At 40.9% G+C, this 14,669-nt stretch overlaps 1 protein-coding gene and 1 pseudogene across 2 annotated transcripts in view; both read left to right on the forward strand.

The window, feature by feature from the left end:
• RCAN2 (regulator of calcineurin 2) overlaps window positions 1–14,669 on the forward strand; it is a 268,091-nt gene that overhangs the window by 52,628 nt on the left and 200,794 nt on the right. The gene's annotated exons all lie outside the window — the stretch shown is intronic.
• LOC110582175 overlaps window positions 1–14,669 on the forward strand; it is a 48,230-nt pseudogene that overhangs the window by 6,800 nt on the left and 26,761 nt on the right. Inside the window, exons 3-5 of the transcript XR_002480426.1 lie at window positions 1,960–2,056; window positions 3,407–3,516; window positions 9,964–10,027. The product of XR_002480426.1 is annotated as a heat shock cognate 71 kDa protein-like (transcript). The remainder of the gene's footprint in view (window positions 1–1,959; window positions 2,057–3,406; window positions 3,517–9,963; window positions 10,028–14,669) is intronic.

Here is a 14,669-nt window from a genome sequence, read left to right on the forward strand (position 1 = left end):
CTCCCAAACATTCTGCATTTTTAGGTTTTCCGCAGTCAACATGATGACTTTGTCAGGAGCTGTCACTTGGATTTTTTCAGCCCTTTGTCAGACTTACATATTGTTGCAAACAACACCAGGAACAACAAAATAAAAAGTCTTCCTCCCTGAAGGGCTGGCTCCTTCTCGTTTTTACTCGGTGCCCATTTTGGTTTGCGAATTCTTTAGTCAGTGACTTTACCTGTTTTGAAACATTTCAAGACGCATTTCCATGCCTTGTGTTTTATTAAGCAACTCTAGATTCCTCACATTTGGGGCAGGGTAGAGGGTGCTACTGTTGGCATTTGTGCAGGATCAACTAAAAGCAGCCAAAACAAATGTTATTAGAGGCTGTTAAACTAAATAAGCACGTACATTGTAAACCGTATTAGAACTTGATGACAGGGCAGTGAAAGGGCCTGAGCAAGCTTAGAAATGGAACTCTGTGGGTCAATATAGAGGCTGGTTTTCCCATTGCCTATTCAGAGCATATGCCCGAATATGATCAATTTATTTTATGTGGCACTTTTAAGCCCATAGGAGTACTGACGGCTTGTGAGCATAGCCAAATGCTATTCTAACTGAAGCATAAAGGGAAGCAACTGCTTGGAATAAAATGAGCCAGCTGTCTAATATCATAGGATAGTATACCTTTTGTGTCTGGAGGTGACAGAAGGGCAATCACGAGATCGGTGTCTGTGTATGGCTGAAAGCACCAGTGTTGGTGTGATGGACTTGCTGGGAAGACAGCTTTGTTTTGAGCCATCCACAGGGTCGGTTCTTCTTTTGTTATCTCAGATCTCAAAACCCTCCCCACATGGGCCACCCTGTCTCTAGAGAAATGGTGTAGCACAGTGATTAAGAGAGAGGGGCTCTAGCACCTTTTAGCCTGGTCTAAAACCCAGTCCCACTGCTTGTCACTTGTGTGACCATGGGCAGTTTATTGAACCTTTCCAAACCTCAGCGTCTTCACCTGTAAAGCATCAAGTAAGAGTATTTACCTCATAGGGTGGTTGTGAAGATGTAAGTGACATAATCCATGATGCCTTGATCACAGTAACTGCAAATGTTGGCTAGTAATAATAATTTCTGCCCATTCGTCTGATCTTTTGCATTTGGCATCATTTAAAACTCACAGGACTCGGGGCGCCTGGGTGGCTCATTCAGTTAAGCATCTGCCTTCGGCTCAGGTCATGATCTCAGGGTCCTGGGATCGAGCCCTGCGTCGGGCTCCCTGCTCAGCAGGGAGTCTGCCTCTTCTTCTCCTTCTGTCACTCCCCCCTGCCCATTCTCTCTCTCTCTCTCTCTCAAATAAATAAATAAATCTTAAAAAAAAAAAAAGAAAAAAGGAAAAAACCTCATAGGACTTTTTTTGTTTTCCTTGTCTTATGGTTGTTGCCTAACTCAACAAGAAGCAGTGCACTGGTCGGCCTGCCCTTGTCCATTACCTCTGCCCCCAGAACTTCTAAATCAAGATCAGGGGTAAATGAGATGACTTTCTTTTGGAATCTGAACAAATACCAGTTTATTCCCAAGAACGAGCCCAGAGGAAAGCTCATTTGCTATCTGTCCTACATACAGTGCCTTGAACAGCCATACGTGCCTTTATGGCACCAGTAAATTGCCAATCCTGAATTGTCGTTCTCCTAACACCTACTAGAAAGCTTCCTTTTCTTTTATGTTGAATGTCAAGTTAAAAAGGCTAGCTATAGTCATTTGGCTATTGCATTTATATACTTCAGTGAGAAGCCTGATGCATGTTGGACTTTATGTTACAGTCCGAACAATGTCCTTAGAAGTTTCTTGAAAAGACAAGTGAGTTTTGCCTTCATGATTTTCTTCCCATTTGGTCTATCGTTTCATCAGTTTCCAAAGAAAACTGGCTTGGTCAACCAAGCCTTCTTTATGAGTAATTACAGTCATTTCAAATTTTGATTTCAGGAAACAGAAGTCTACTGAATACAAGATACTTGTCTTTGCTGGTGTCTCATCGTTACTTGTAGCAAATTTCGAGTATGTGTTAATTGCGATTGGCAATGTAAGTGGGCCCAATTACTTTAGAAGGGATTAACATTTACATTAGAAAGAGAAGGTAAATGAGAAAATCAGAATATGATTTTTTTTTCATATTCATTAAGTACTTTAAGAGTTTTGTTTGGAAGATTCTTCACTTAATCCAAGCATATTTTTCTGAAGAAAATAGTACAGGAAACACAACAAAATAGATGAATGAAAAGTGGCATTTCTGTGGAAGAGAAACATTATAAAAAAGATTTAAATTTGTATGAATGACTTGGTTATACTTAAAGAAGTGATTTAAAAAATAATTCTCTAGAGAATCCTATACAGTTGAGGTAGACAGAACAATAGTTCATGCCATTTATGTTAACTTTTAAAATTTCCTTTGGCACAGGTTGTTACTCCTGTAATACTGATTATTGCTTGGCACAAACAAGGGTGAGGATTTATGTTCTGATCTATACAGAAATCTCATCATTAATAAATAATGCATTGCAACAACATATTTCACTGTCAGAGATTTTGTTGCTAGGAATAGATGTAATATGGCAGGTATAGAGCCATGGCCTGATCTAGTTCAGGGCTTCTCCATTTTGTCACTATTGACATTCTGAACTGATAATTCTTTGTGTGGGGCTGCCCTGTGCATCGTAGGATGTTCACTGGAACAGGTTCCCTGGCCTCTCTACCCACTAGATGCTGGTAGTATCTCCCGCCACCCCACCCACCAAGCTTTGACAGCCCAAGATGTCCCCAGACCTTGCCAAATGTCCCCTGGGGGGCAGAATCACCCCGGGTTTGTGAAACACTGGTCTAGTTGATAGTTTCTAACCACAGATTAGAGGAACTGCCTGGGCATTTCTTAATCCCAATTCTAGGACCTCATATCACTGGATAAGAATCTCCTGGGGTGAGTTTCTGGAAGCAGCGCTTGAAGAAAAAGTTACAATCCAATTGTTGACATCTCATTCTGAGTTCTTTTCTTTCCTCCATTCCAAATGAGGAGGCTGAAATTTTTCAAGTTTTCTCTTCATAAATCTCCTTTGGAGAGTCATTGGCTTAGTGACATGGAGACTCCTGCAAGGCAGCCCACTGAGAGGTTCTTCCTTCATTCCCAAAAAGCTCTTTTGGAAGATCGCACAAGAGTGTGTCTCCTCAGACCACAGGAGACACTGAAGCTTCCCATTTAGCTGCTGCCGTGACTGCCCCACACCCAGGATGCCAGAAATAGTGGCATTCAGGCCAATGAAGATTTTTGAGAGAATTTGTTGAGTTATCATTGATTGGTATCACTGGTATCATGGGTAGCAAGTCCTCATGTGGTGGGACTCAGCACTTTTATAATTTTGGCATATATTTGGTGTGCCAGGAAGAACCGCTGTCTTTGTCAGGCAAGTGGTGTGAATGGGGCTTGAAGAAAGGTGGCGTTGGGAAAATGGCTAATCAGCAGCACATTCACCAGGTGAAGGAAATTTTAAAGTACTGAAGATAAATTCATGACCCTCTGAGAATGACACGGAAGTCTCGGATCAGGGTTTTATAGGTATATATTATTAGTGCCATTTTATGGTTATACCCAGTGGTATGTTGATAGTGAGTTCTTACCGGCTTAGCAGATTGTGAGCAGCATCTTACAGCGTAGCTTAAAATTGGCCATGGGAATATTTACACTATGGAAATGAGCAAGCTCTGTAAATCAGATTTGTTTGTTTTCCTACAGTATTAGTGCCCTGTAGCTGCTGTAACAAATGACCATAATTTTCAGCATTGTAAAAAAGAACACTAAGATTTGATATTACATCCCTGATGATTATTATTGTTAACCTAAATTTATATGACACATAGAGTTGAAGAAGTTAGTTACTTAACCAAAGCCACCTTGAGAATGCTCATAATTTAGGGCTTTCTTAATTGGTGAGCCAAGGTTGGTTGGGTTTTTTTTTTTCCCCTCAAAAGTAAAATAACAAGTATACTTAAAATCCGAGGATAATGTTGTTCAATATGTTACAGAGAGCACACACTGGTTCTCAGGTTTATACTAACTTAACTTTTTAACTCTTAATAGAGCAGAATGACATATATATCCCACTTTCTCATGCATGGTGGTGAAATGACACAATTAAACAAGCCTCCTCAACTAAATTATTTATTATCACAGTTTAAGATTTTGGCATTGCTAATACCTTCAGTGCATTATCAGTTGCCTAATTATGGTACTAGTTGAGCTAATGAACCCATTGGCCAAGTTTGCTGCTAATTGGTTCTTTTTAAGCTTCCTGTGCAGCATTGTTTTTAAAGACATGGATGGCTTTTGATGAAGCACATAAAACAAGTAGAATCAGAAGATGAAATTAACACACAAATTCATTATTATGGTGAATTAGCTTTCCTAAGCTGATACAAAGTGTAGTTAAAATTTTAAGTACAGCTTTTAAACTGTCTTGAAGAACAGTGTATAATTCATTAGTAGGGAAGTGGAGTAAGAGCAACTGAGAGAATTTCCTATAAGCCTTCTACTTCAGTCCCAACGTTTTTGTCTCTGTGTTTGGGCCTCTGTCTATCTAATTTTGAACAGAATTGCCATGATTTTGCTATATAAATATGCAGAGGTAGCTTGTGATGCAAACTCAAAAAATTCCAGGGCTTTCTTTTTCCTATTTTAATTGGAAATTACATAAAATTATTCTGATACTGTGAAAGTAGGAATTCGTTCCAGTGCTAATGACACTTTTAAATGTTGGCTAGAATATTGGGCTGGGTGAATCAGTGGACACTCTAGGGCCTTTTTTCCCCTTTTTATCTCCAACTTTTAAATCACTGTCAGGTTGAAATGAAAAGAGGCCAGTAAATAAATGGCTTGCTGCTGTTCTACTTATGTGAGGACTGTAATGTGTGCACTTCTTGTGGAATTCGAGAGCAATTTTAATAATATGACATGAATCGCTTTGCTGGTCCCTAGGAACAAATACTTCTAGTTCTTCTAATACTTGAGAGCAATATGAAGGCGCATGAATCACCACCAGCATTTCACTGTTGTTGAGTCCTAACCAGGACAAGGAGTTGACTTTTTAAGGTTGTTTTTCCCTGAGTGAATTTATTGAGGGCTGATATGTATTAAATAATACCTTTGGTATAATGTTATTTTTTTTCTCTAGAGGTTTTCATTAACATTCAAAAGTGAGTCATTTTTCTTTTTAAATAAGGATCTGCCATGATGTCTAAAATTCAAACAGGAAAATACAAATGTGTGTGTATATATGTGTGTGTGTGTGTGTGTGTATGTCTGTATCTATTATATATGTATTGATATGTGTAGATAGATACAGATGTATATATAGATACATAGATGTATATAGATAGATATAGAGATACACACACACACACACACATGTGATTCTGGGAAGATAGTTAACGAGAAGAAAATCATTTAGCTGTTGCTTGAACTTTCCAGCAAAAAAATCCCTCCAGGAGCACATCCCACTTCCATATTCTGTTTCTGCCATCATTCATTCATTATTTATACCAGCCATATTCTTCTCTGCCAGAGATCATTTTCCTGATTGATGGCATCTGGAGCCCTCTACACAAAAGTATTTTAAAGGCTGTATCAGGGAAGATGACTTTTTCTTTTCCCTCGTCCCTCAATATTTAATAACTCTTAGACCCTACAGCTAATAGCCTCCCTTAGTTTCCTTCTCTGTAGTTTCCCATTTCATACAAATGTGCTGGGAATTTGCTATTGCTCATCTCTTTAAAGAATGCAACCTTTTATTTCTCAGTCAGAATAAATCAAAGGGAAACCACACCAAGTAGGTGATAGGGGGTTGCAAATACAAACTGCCCATGAGAAGTTCAGTTTTAAACCACATTAGGGAGACTAGGTGGATTCAATTTAACTATAAACGTAAGTGCATATATTCCTTTTGTCTCTCACTTTATTCTCCTGAACAGTTTCCTCCAAGCCTTTAATTGCCCCCTACACCCTAATTAGTAACTGCCAAAATTCTTCCCTGATCTAAACCACCTTCCTGAGCCAGGTAGCCAATAGCTCCTCTTGAAACTCAGCATGTTCTAAATTAAACTCTTGTTCTTTTCCTGCTCACCACGTTTCCTTCCACTTTTCCCTGCATCCCTGACCTGAACGTCCCTTCACCCAGTTCTTCAGATGAGCAACTCTCCTCTCCCTCACCCTCACCATCAACAACCAATCCTGATGATTCTATCCCCTAAAGTCCTGTCCAATTTGACCATTTTCTTTTATCCCTGGTCCAAGTATCTTCCATGTGGACTGTTGGAGTTACCTCTTTCCTGATCTCTGACTAGCTCCCTCTTGCTGCTCTTCAATCCATTTCACTCTGTACATGGAGTCTTTGTGTTCTTGTTACTGTTTCAAATCTTAAGTCTTATTGTGTGTAATAACTCACCAAAGTCTTCCCATTCCCTTGACGATAAAGAAATGATCCTTTAAATTGTAGTATTCTTGGCCTGGTCATCCAGGCCCACCCACCTCATAGCTTTTCCCTCACATTCTCACATCCCCTGGGCTCTCTGCCTTCTTCCAGTTTTCAGGAGTTGTCATATCCCCAGGGCCTTTGCATGTGCTGCTGCATCTGCCAGCATCTGCCATATGCACCCTCATCCCTACCCCTCCCGTGCCAGTCCCAGACCTCATTAATTCCTCTGTTATGCATTTTCATGATGTGTTGTTTCTTTCCTTCAGAGTGCTCATCTCACCATGAATGATCCATCTATTTATAGGATTAACGAAACTCTAGGGTCCGTGAGAGAAACATGTACGCCTTACTTGACATTTTCCAGCACTTAGCACAGTGCCTGATGTCCACATTTGTTGAGGAAATGAATGTGTGATACTTTTAATATTTTCTATACAAAATTTTTATATTTCTATATATTTAGGTATACTTAGAAATCAGTCCCTCCAGTGCTGCTTATACGGATGGAGATATCTCACATGGAACCAATCTATTTCTTCCAGAAATTAAAACTTTGCTTACTCTAAAGATAATTTTTTCCTTCTTCAGTATAATAATTAAGACAACTCTGAAGAGTTGGCCGCCACCTACAAAGGACGTCACCTGAGTTACTTCATTTGACTCCTACTGCAAAGATGTGAGCTAGAAGATGTGGTATGCTGGTATTCACAGAGATGTGGCATAATCCAGGCTTGAACTGTGTCTTTTGGTCCAAGACCAGATGCCTCTGTTGTGATAAGTTGCCTCTTAAATGGCACGTTCAAGGTATACCCCCTAGATGTGTTTCTGCAATTCTGTTATTCGTGCATATTTTGTATCCTGTGTTCCCCTATATTGAATGGAATACTTTAGGTGCAGTTCCCTAACGGACCCTGGTTTTTATAATCTTAGGTCATCATAGTTTCTGCCTATTTCTCACACTGTGGTTTGCTTTTTAAAATCATTATAAGTATAATTTATATTTTATTATAAGCTTTTACTCAGTTGATTGCCTGGCACTGTTTCTGAGGCTGAGGTCATCTGCCTTTATTTTCTGAATATTTATGTTATTTACATTTAAAGGTGACACCTTGACTGTATGAATTTATCTCCTCTCATTCTTGATAGTAAAGATGTATTGGTTTCTCCTATTTCTCTTGAAAAACCAGAGCCCATTGTTGATCATATATCAGTACAGATATATTGCTTTGAAGGTCATGTGACTCTGAGAGCTGGGTTAAGGAAGTAGGATGTTAATAAGCATTTAGAATGTGCGTTGTTACATTCATCTGATAGATATGTCAGCATTTATTTATTCAATACAGATACTTATCCAGTCCTGACATGCATCAAGTCCTTAGGAAACAATTTGATGAAAAATAATTGCTAATATTTATTGAGCTCTTACTGTGTGCCTGGCACTGTTTTAGTTATTTTATATATGTGAACTCCTTTAGCCTTAATAACAATGCAATGCAGAAGGTACCACTATTTATGCTGACTTACCAGTGAGGAATTGAAGCACAGGTTCAGCAACTAGTCCAAGATCAAGTAGGGATGGGGATCTAGAAAATCTGGCTCTAAAGCTTACGCACATAACCACTAAGCTGGGCTGCTGAGAGGAATCAGTAGCATTTCTTAATGAACATCAAACGAACATAGTAATCAAGGACAATGTGGTTTTTGCAAAAGGAATTGACTATAATTTTTTGTGATTATTTATTTAATTTCCCTGAGATTTTGGCTTACATGGTTCATTTAGCCAGTCTTTAAATAATGTGTAAGCATTAATCAAGATTTCTTATTCTTAGGATTTCTAAATTCAGTCTTAATTATTTTAGGGGTTCAGGAAACCATCCCATGATAGTCCTCCCGCTTCATCCCCCTCAATGAGGTGATCCCCCCTTCCATCTACTCCCTGTGACCGATCCTACATGGAAGGGGCGTTGTCATCACCATTCTGTTTAGGGGAGTGAAGGCACTTTCCCAAGGTCACGTAGCTACTAAGTGGTAACAAAAGTTTTGCAGACTCAAACCCTCTGCTGTGTTTGTTACAAGTCTCCCATAGTTCAAATCCTTCCCCTGCCACTTCCTAACTGTGCCCTGGAGCAAGGGATTTAATATTTCTGTGCTTTGGCTTCCTCATTTGTAGTATGAATGTAAGAATAACTAAGGGTGAAGATTAAAGTAAATAATTTGTATAAAGTGCATAGAACATGGCCTGTTTTGCAGTAATTGCTCAATAAAAAGTACCTCCTCTGCGACCTGCAGATCTGCTTGTTTTTCTTTTCCATTCCAGTATGCTAGGTGGGTTTTGTATTGAGGAGGAATTTTTGTTTTTCATTCATTTACCTTTACATCTTTGCATTAGCCAGCTGTTCCTTTTCTTCAAGACTGGTACATACTATGGAGTGTTCAGCTGCGTGCTGTTTTCCCATATACATTAATGAAATGGGTCAGTACGGAAAGCAATAAAATTGGATGTCTTTTTCAAAACTGCTTGAGGATGAAAAGATTACAGTTGCAGAAAGCCCCTGTTGTCTTCAGAAACATTTATAGGAATACTGAAAATAAAACTTAGAGAAGGACCTTTAAGTATAGTGAAATGCAGTTATGAAACCATTTTAACTATGTCTAGAAACAAAAGAATTTTATTCATTTAAAATAGCAATTACATAATCATGTAATTTCTTTGGGAAGGAGTATGACACACCTTTAAAAGAAGTCATCAGTTTCTCTCTGAACCAACTCTGAGAGTTAAAACTATTGCTAAGTGAACCACTGAGAACTGTTTCATATATAATCTTTATTAGGGAAGTAAACTCTATTTCATAAGGATGGCTGTGCTTCTGAAGATCAAGAATTAAGGTTTTGATATTTGCTTGTTTCTTTTTTTTTAAGGTGAGTAGGCACTTAAATATGCAACTCAAGAAACGAATCGTAGGTCCTCGTACTTTATGTAGTTCAAATTGTAATTTAAAATTTTCAGCTTCTGATTTTAGAAAAATAAGCAAGAAGACATCAGTAGAGATGGAGAAGTAAATTTAAATATCTTTTTTTGAGGGGGAGCGCTTGGGTGGCTCAGTCAGTGGATCATCCAACTCTTGATTTCGGCTCAGGTCATGATCTCAGGGTCATGGGTTCGAGCCCTGTGTCAGTCTCTGTGCTGTGGGGTGTGGGTGGGGCGGTGGGGAAGGAGAGTCTTCTTGAAGATTCTCTCTCTCCCTCTGCCTCTCTCCCCACTTGCGTTCTCTCTCTCTCTCTCTCAAATCTTCAAAAATAAATAAATATCTTTTCTTTAAAGCTGGTGTCAGTCTAAATATGTTTTCACTAGAATAACAGTTGTTAAAGTATAGTCTGAAGATCCCCGGTGGTGCCAAGACCCTTTTAGAGGTCTGCGAAGTAACCACAACACTAAGACATCTTTGCCCTTTTCACTCTCCTTCCCTCACAGGTGCACGGTGGAACTTTCTAGAGGCCACATGATATATGATGGTGCCATCACTCCAACAACTAACGTGAGGTGCTCTGTGCATTCTCATGTTTTAAAATTATCTGTTTGAATTTTTAATGTGGAAGATATCTACTGATGTAACCCAAACAAACAAACAAACGCTGTTTGGGATCCTCAATAATTTTTCAAAGCATAACAGGTCCCTGAGACCAAAATGTTTGAGAACCTCTGCCCTAGAAAAATAACTTCAGACAGATGAGGCAGTCATCTTGCAAGTGCTGCTGATGTCCAGCCAGTTGAAGACGGGGAGCCACAGACATGGCCGTAGACATTTCGTTTTCATTGCCCATTGCATTACTTGATATGTGTCTTGTAGCCACCAGCTCCCAGGTCTTGTGCCAGTCCTCCCCACAAGAACACCAGCTCCGTGAGGGTGAGGGCTCTGCTGCTTTGTCCACTGCCACCTGCCCAGTGCTTCCAACAGTATCCGCGAGCCCCCCCGGTATGTCTTATTGAAGGAATGGATTTTAAACCACGACACTGAAATCTCTAGGACGATGAGCTAATTGCATGAGGCGCGTGATCTCTCCGATTCCCAGCAGCCCTGTGTGGGAGGTGCTGTTGTGACTCCATTCTGTCTCCACTCTGCAGAAGTGGGGCTCCTTGCCCAGGCCACATAGCTAGTCCGTGGCAGCTCAAGGACTGACAGGGTCTGTGGACCTCACTGCCTGCCCTCCACGTGAACGACTCTGCTCTAGTGGCCCCTGGTTCAGGTCAGGTAAGCCGGGGCTTTGGCAGGCATCGCAAAGCTAAGGAATTCCATCTAGAGAGGTCCATTCATTCAGGGAAAAAAAAGCAAGGCGTTCCAGGGGAAGGTGGCAGGCAGGATCTTGTGTCAAGTTTGGGCCAGAAAGGAGGCACTGGAGGTGGACTGAGAGACTGACTCCATGACAAAGGCAGGCCACTTCCTGGCTGGTTTCACGCTTTTTGCTTGTGGGGTGGGACTCCGTAGTGGTTAAGAAGGGAGGGCTCCAGAGCGCGGCTGCTCAGATGTGAGACCCGGTTCTTCCGTCTGCTCGCTGTGTAACCTTTGGCAACTTGCTGAAGCTTCCCTGTGTTCTCTGTACAGTGCGTGCGATGATAATATTTTCATCGACCTCACAGGATTGTTTGGGATTAAATGAACTAATAAGATATGTGTAACCAGATGGTGCATTGTACTAGCAAATTCTATGTATGTCCATGAAAGCGGGAGCTATTTTTTTTATTGGTGATTGTCTGGGACTCATCAGTGTTGACTGAGAGCAAAAGAGGTGAATCCAGGTTCCAAGAGAGTCAGAAGCAGGGCTGTTAGGATGGTGTGGCCGAGTGGTTAGCACACAGGCTCAGGAACCAGAGTTTGGCTACTTACTCGCTGTATAATCTTGAATTATTACCTTTTTGTGCCTTAGCTCCCTTCACAGAGAAGAGTGCTCACCTCAATGAATTATAGAAAACAGTGAGTTAATGACTAGAAACTGTTTAGAGGAGTGTCTGGACCACAGTAAGTACTTGACATAGTTCATGCTGTGTAATTGAATTACATCTTCAGTGATTGGAAAATACAAGTTCAGTCCAATCTCAAAAAATCAATCAAAGAAGTGGCAAAAATCATAATTATTTAAGACAGTAACATTTTAAAGAGGTTAATTCAATCACAGTAAAAACGATGAACGAATGGGGCTCCCACAGTTTGTACAGTGGGTAGAAAATTTACAAAGAAGGCAGAGCCCTGTGCGTGGATTCCTGAGAGGAAGGGTCAGTCTTCTTTTTTTACCTCATGGCTCCCTAGTGCATGAGGGAGGGAGTAGGGTTGGGCCAGAGCTGCAGCCAAAAGGTCAGGTGTTCGGTAGGTAGGAAGCTCTCACTCTGTCTCTTTTCCTTTCTTTTCTGCTTCTTCTGGAAACCAGAGTTTCAGTTCGGTCTGCCATAAGGAACAGGGTGACCCTAGATAAGCCACTTGACCTCCTGGGACCACCTTCTCCTCATTTGGAAAGGGGAAGGGCAGATTGAATTATTCTTAAAGTCCCTTCCTAGGCTGACTCCGGGAATTCACTTGAGCTATCCAGAAATACTGGGACTTCTGGAATGAAATTAGGAATTCAGATGGTCTAGCACACGTGCGTGGGCCCACCCCTTCGGAGGGTGCTGGATATCCCAAACGAAACATCTGGAGATCCCCAGGAAGGAAGGTTCTCCTGATCCGGTGGCCTGGAAACCAGGGGAGGACAGCCTGAGGCAAGTTTGTGAGCGGTGTCCTGAAGTGATGCGCGTACTTAACAAGTAGTTCGTTATCTTAACACAGTCATCACTCCCTATGAAAAATGCCCTTGAGAGCTTTCTGTCCTCTTCCCCTCCTTGTCAGTACCTCATCAGGACTCCTGTGCTCACGGTCCTATTGTTATCACATTTTAAAATTAGCTTCTTGGGACCCCTGGGTGGCTCAGTCGGTTGAGCATCTGCCTTCGGCTCAGGTCATGGTCCCAGGGTCCTGGGATCGAGCCCCACATCAGGCTCTCAGCTCAGCAGGAAGTCTGCTTCGCCCTCTGCCTCTGTTCCCCCTGCTTGTGCTCGCGCTCTCTCTCTCACAAATAAATAAATAAAATCTTTAAAAATAAAATAAAATTAGCTTCTTAATCCTTTGGGTATTTTCAACTTCTCTGCCTTGAGATAGGCACGCACCTGGATGCGGTTTTGCACAGCGTTTGTGTAGCATGATGGCAGGTAGGGATGCCCTCCCTGTCCTAGACTTCCTCACTCAATGAAGTACATTTCCTCATTGTTCTTATTTTTGTTCTTGGTGAATTAAACCGGAATTTTCTCAAATAAGTTTGGCTTTGAAACTCAATGGCTCTTTCTTTATCTTCATTCACTAAATGTCTGTAGCATTTTAAGCCTCTGCCTGGAGTATGTCCTCCGTTGTGAGTGATGGCACCCTTTTTCTGTGAGGCCATCAGTTTCTTTTCCTTCCACTTCCTTTCTTCTCTTGACTGCCTCCATTTTCCTATCCTTAGCTCTTGCTTTTTCTTTCTATTCTTTTTTAAAAAAATTTTATTATGTTAGTCACCATACATTACATCATTAGTTTTTGATGTAGTGTTCCATGATTCATTGTTTGCGTATAACACCCAGTGCTCCATGCAGAACGTGCCCTCTTTAATACCCATCACTGGGCTAACCCATCCCCCCACCCCGCTCCCCTCTAGAACCCTCAGTTTGTTTCTCGGAGTCCATAGACTCTCATGGTTCTCCCCTTACTCCTGTTGAAAAACGAAATCTAACCACGTAGACTGGAAGATCAGACTGTCTTTATTAAGCAATTTTGTGGATAGCATCCCATTTAGCAAGGGGAGGGGAGCTCCAAGGACCTGTACAAAATGGAAGGTTTTTGTAGGAAGGAGGGTGAGGCAAGAAAATTATTAGCAAAAAAAAAAGATTGTTTCAGGTACAGTCACCTTCCCTTAGGGGGAAGGAGAGGGGGTCTTATAAGGTAGATTACCTCATCTTGGGGGATGGAGAGAGCCCATATGACAAATATCCTCGCCACTGCTGAGCTGAAAGTTCCTGACTGATAGGTAAAGACTACATTATAGAGGGTGGGGGCTGACGGGGTGGTTGAAACTGCAGTTAGGTATTAAGTCCAGATTTGGTGACATGGCTTAAGTGACACTATTTTGAGCCTATAGTTTTTAACACTTGGGAATTGTGTCTATTAATAGCTTCATATCCCCTTTAAGCAGATGCCTTCCAAATCCTATATTTTGATATTTAGATTTTTTTCCCTCGGTTAGTTATGTATATCGTTCACTAGACATTTATTGCATACCTTGAATAGTGTACCGTGTTGGTGCTGAGGATATAAAGATGGGTGACTTTTTAACGTAACATAATAAAGTTTAAAAAAAAAAAACAGGTGACTTTCTCTGCTTTCAGCAGTTCTAATGGAGTCTAATTGAAGTAACAGACACCCAGTCTGATAAAGCCAACCCAAAAAGATGGTGCTAGAGTATTTTAAAAACTACTTTTGGAATATGGGGAACTAAATAAATCTCCAAGGGCTATCAAACAAAGGCTTCCCAGACAAGAGGTCATGGGAGGTGGGTCTTGAAGGTTGAGTAGGAGTTTGTGAGCTGTGACATCCCCAGACTTCCTTCTGTTCTATTTTTCTGATGTTCTGCTGTCACCTCAAACTCAACATGTCAGAGTTAAAGCATACATTTTTTTTCCCTAAATTATATCACCCACTTGACTTTGCTACTTAATTCTTCCCCCCCGAGTCATTCAGGGAATACACTGTAGTCATTTTTGTCTCTTTTCTCTTTATTGCACTACTGTCAGACAGAGAGTCATCCCCATTTTTCATTTGTCTTTTCCTTCAGTCATGCCCACTGCCCCAGTCAGCTCATACTCTGTCACCTGCTGTCTGGATTATTCCCGTGGACTCCTAGATGGCCATTCTGCCAGAGGTCACCTTCCCCATTTAATCTGTCTTTGAAGTCATTGCCATATCAATCTTTCATAAACACATTTGATTTTGTCACTCATCTACTCAAAAATAATGGCACCCTGACATTTGTTCAGTGCTTAGTTTGTAAAGTGCGTTTCTTTATTTTTTTATAAAAGATTTCATTTATTTATTTGACAGAGAGAGAGCACGTGCGCGAGCA

The sequence above is a fragment of the Neomonachus schauinslandi genome, chromosome 8 (genome assembly GCF_002201575.2).
Source record: "Neomonachus schauinslandi chromosome 8, ASM220157v2, whole genome shotgun sequence".
Lineage (NCBI taxonomy): Eukaryota > Metazoa > Chordata > Mammalia > Carnivora > Phocidae > Neomonachus > Neomonachus schauinslandi.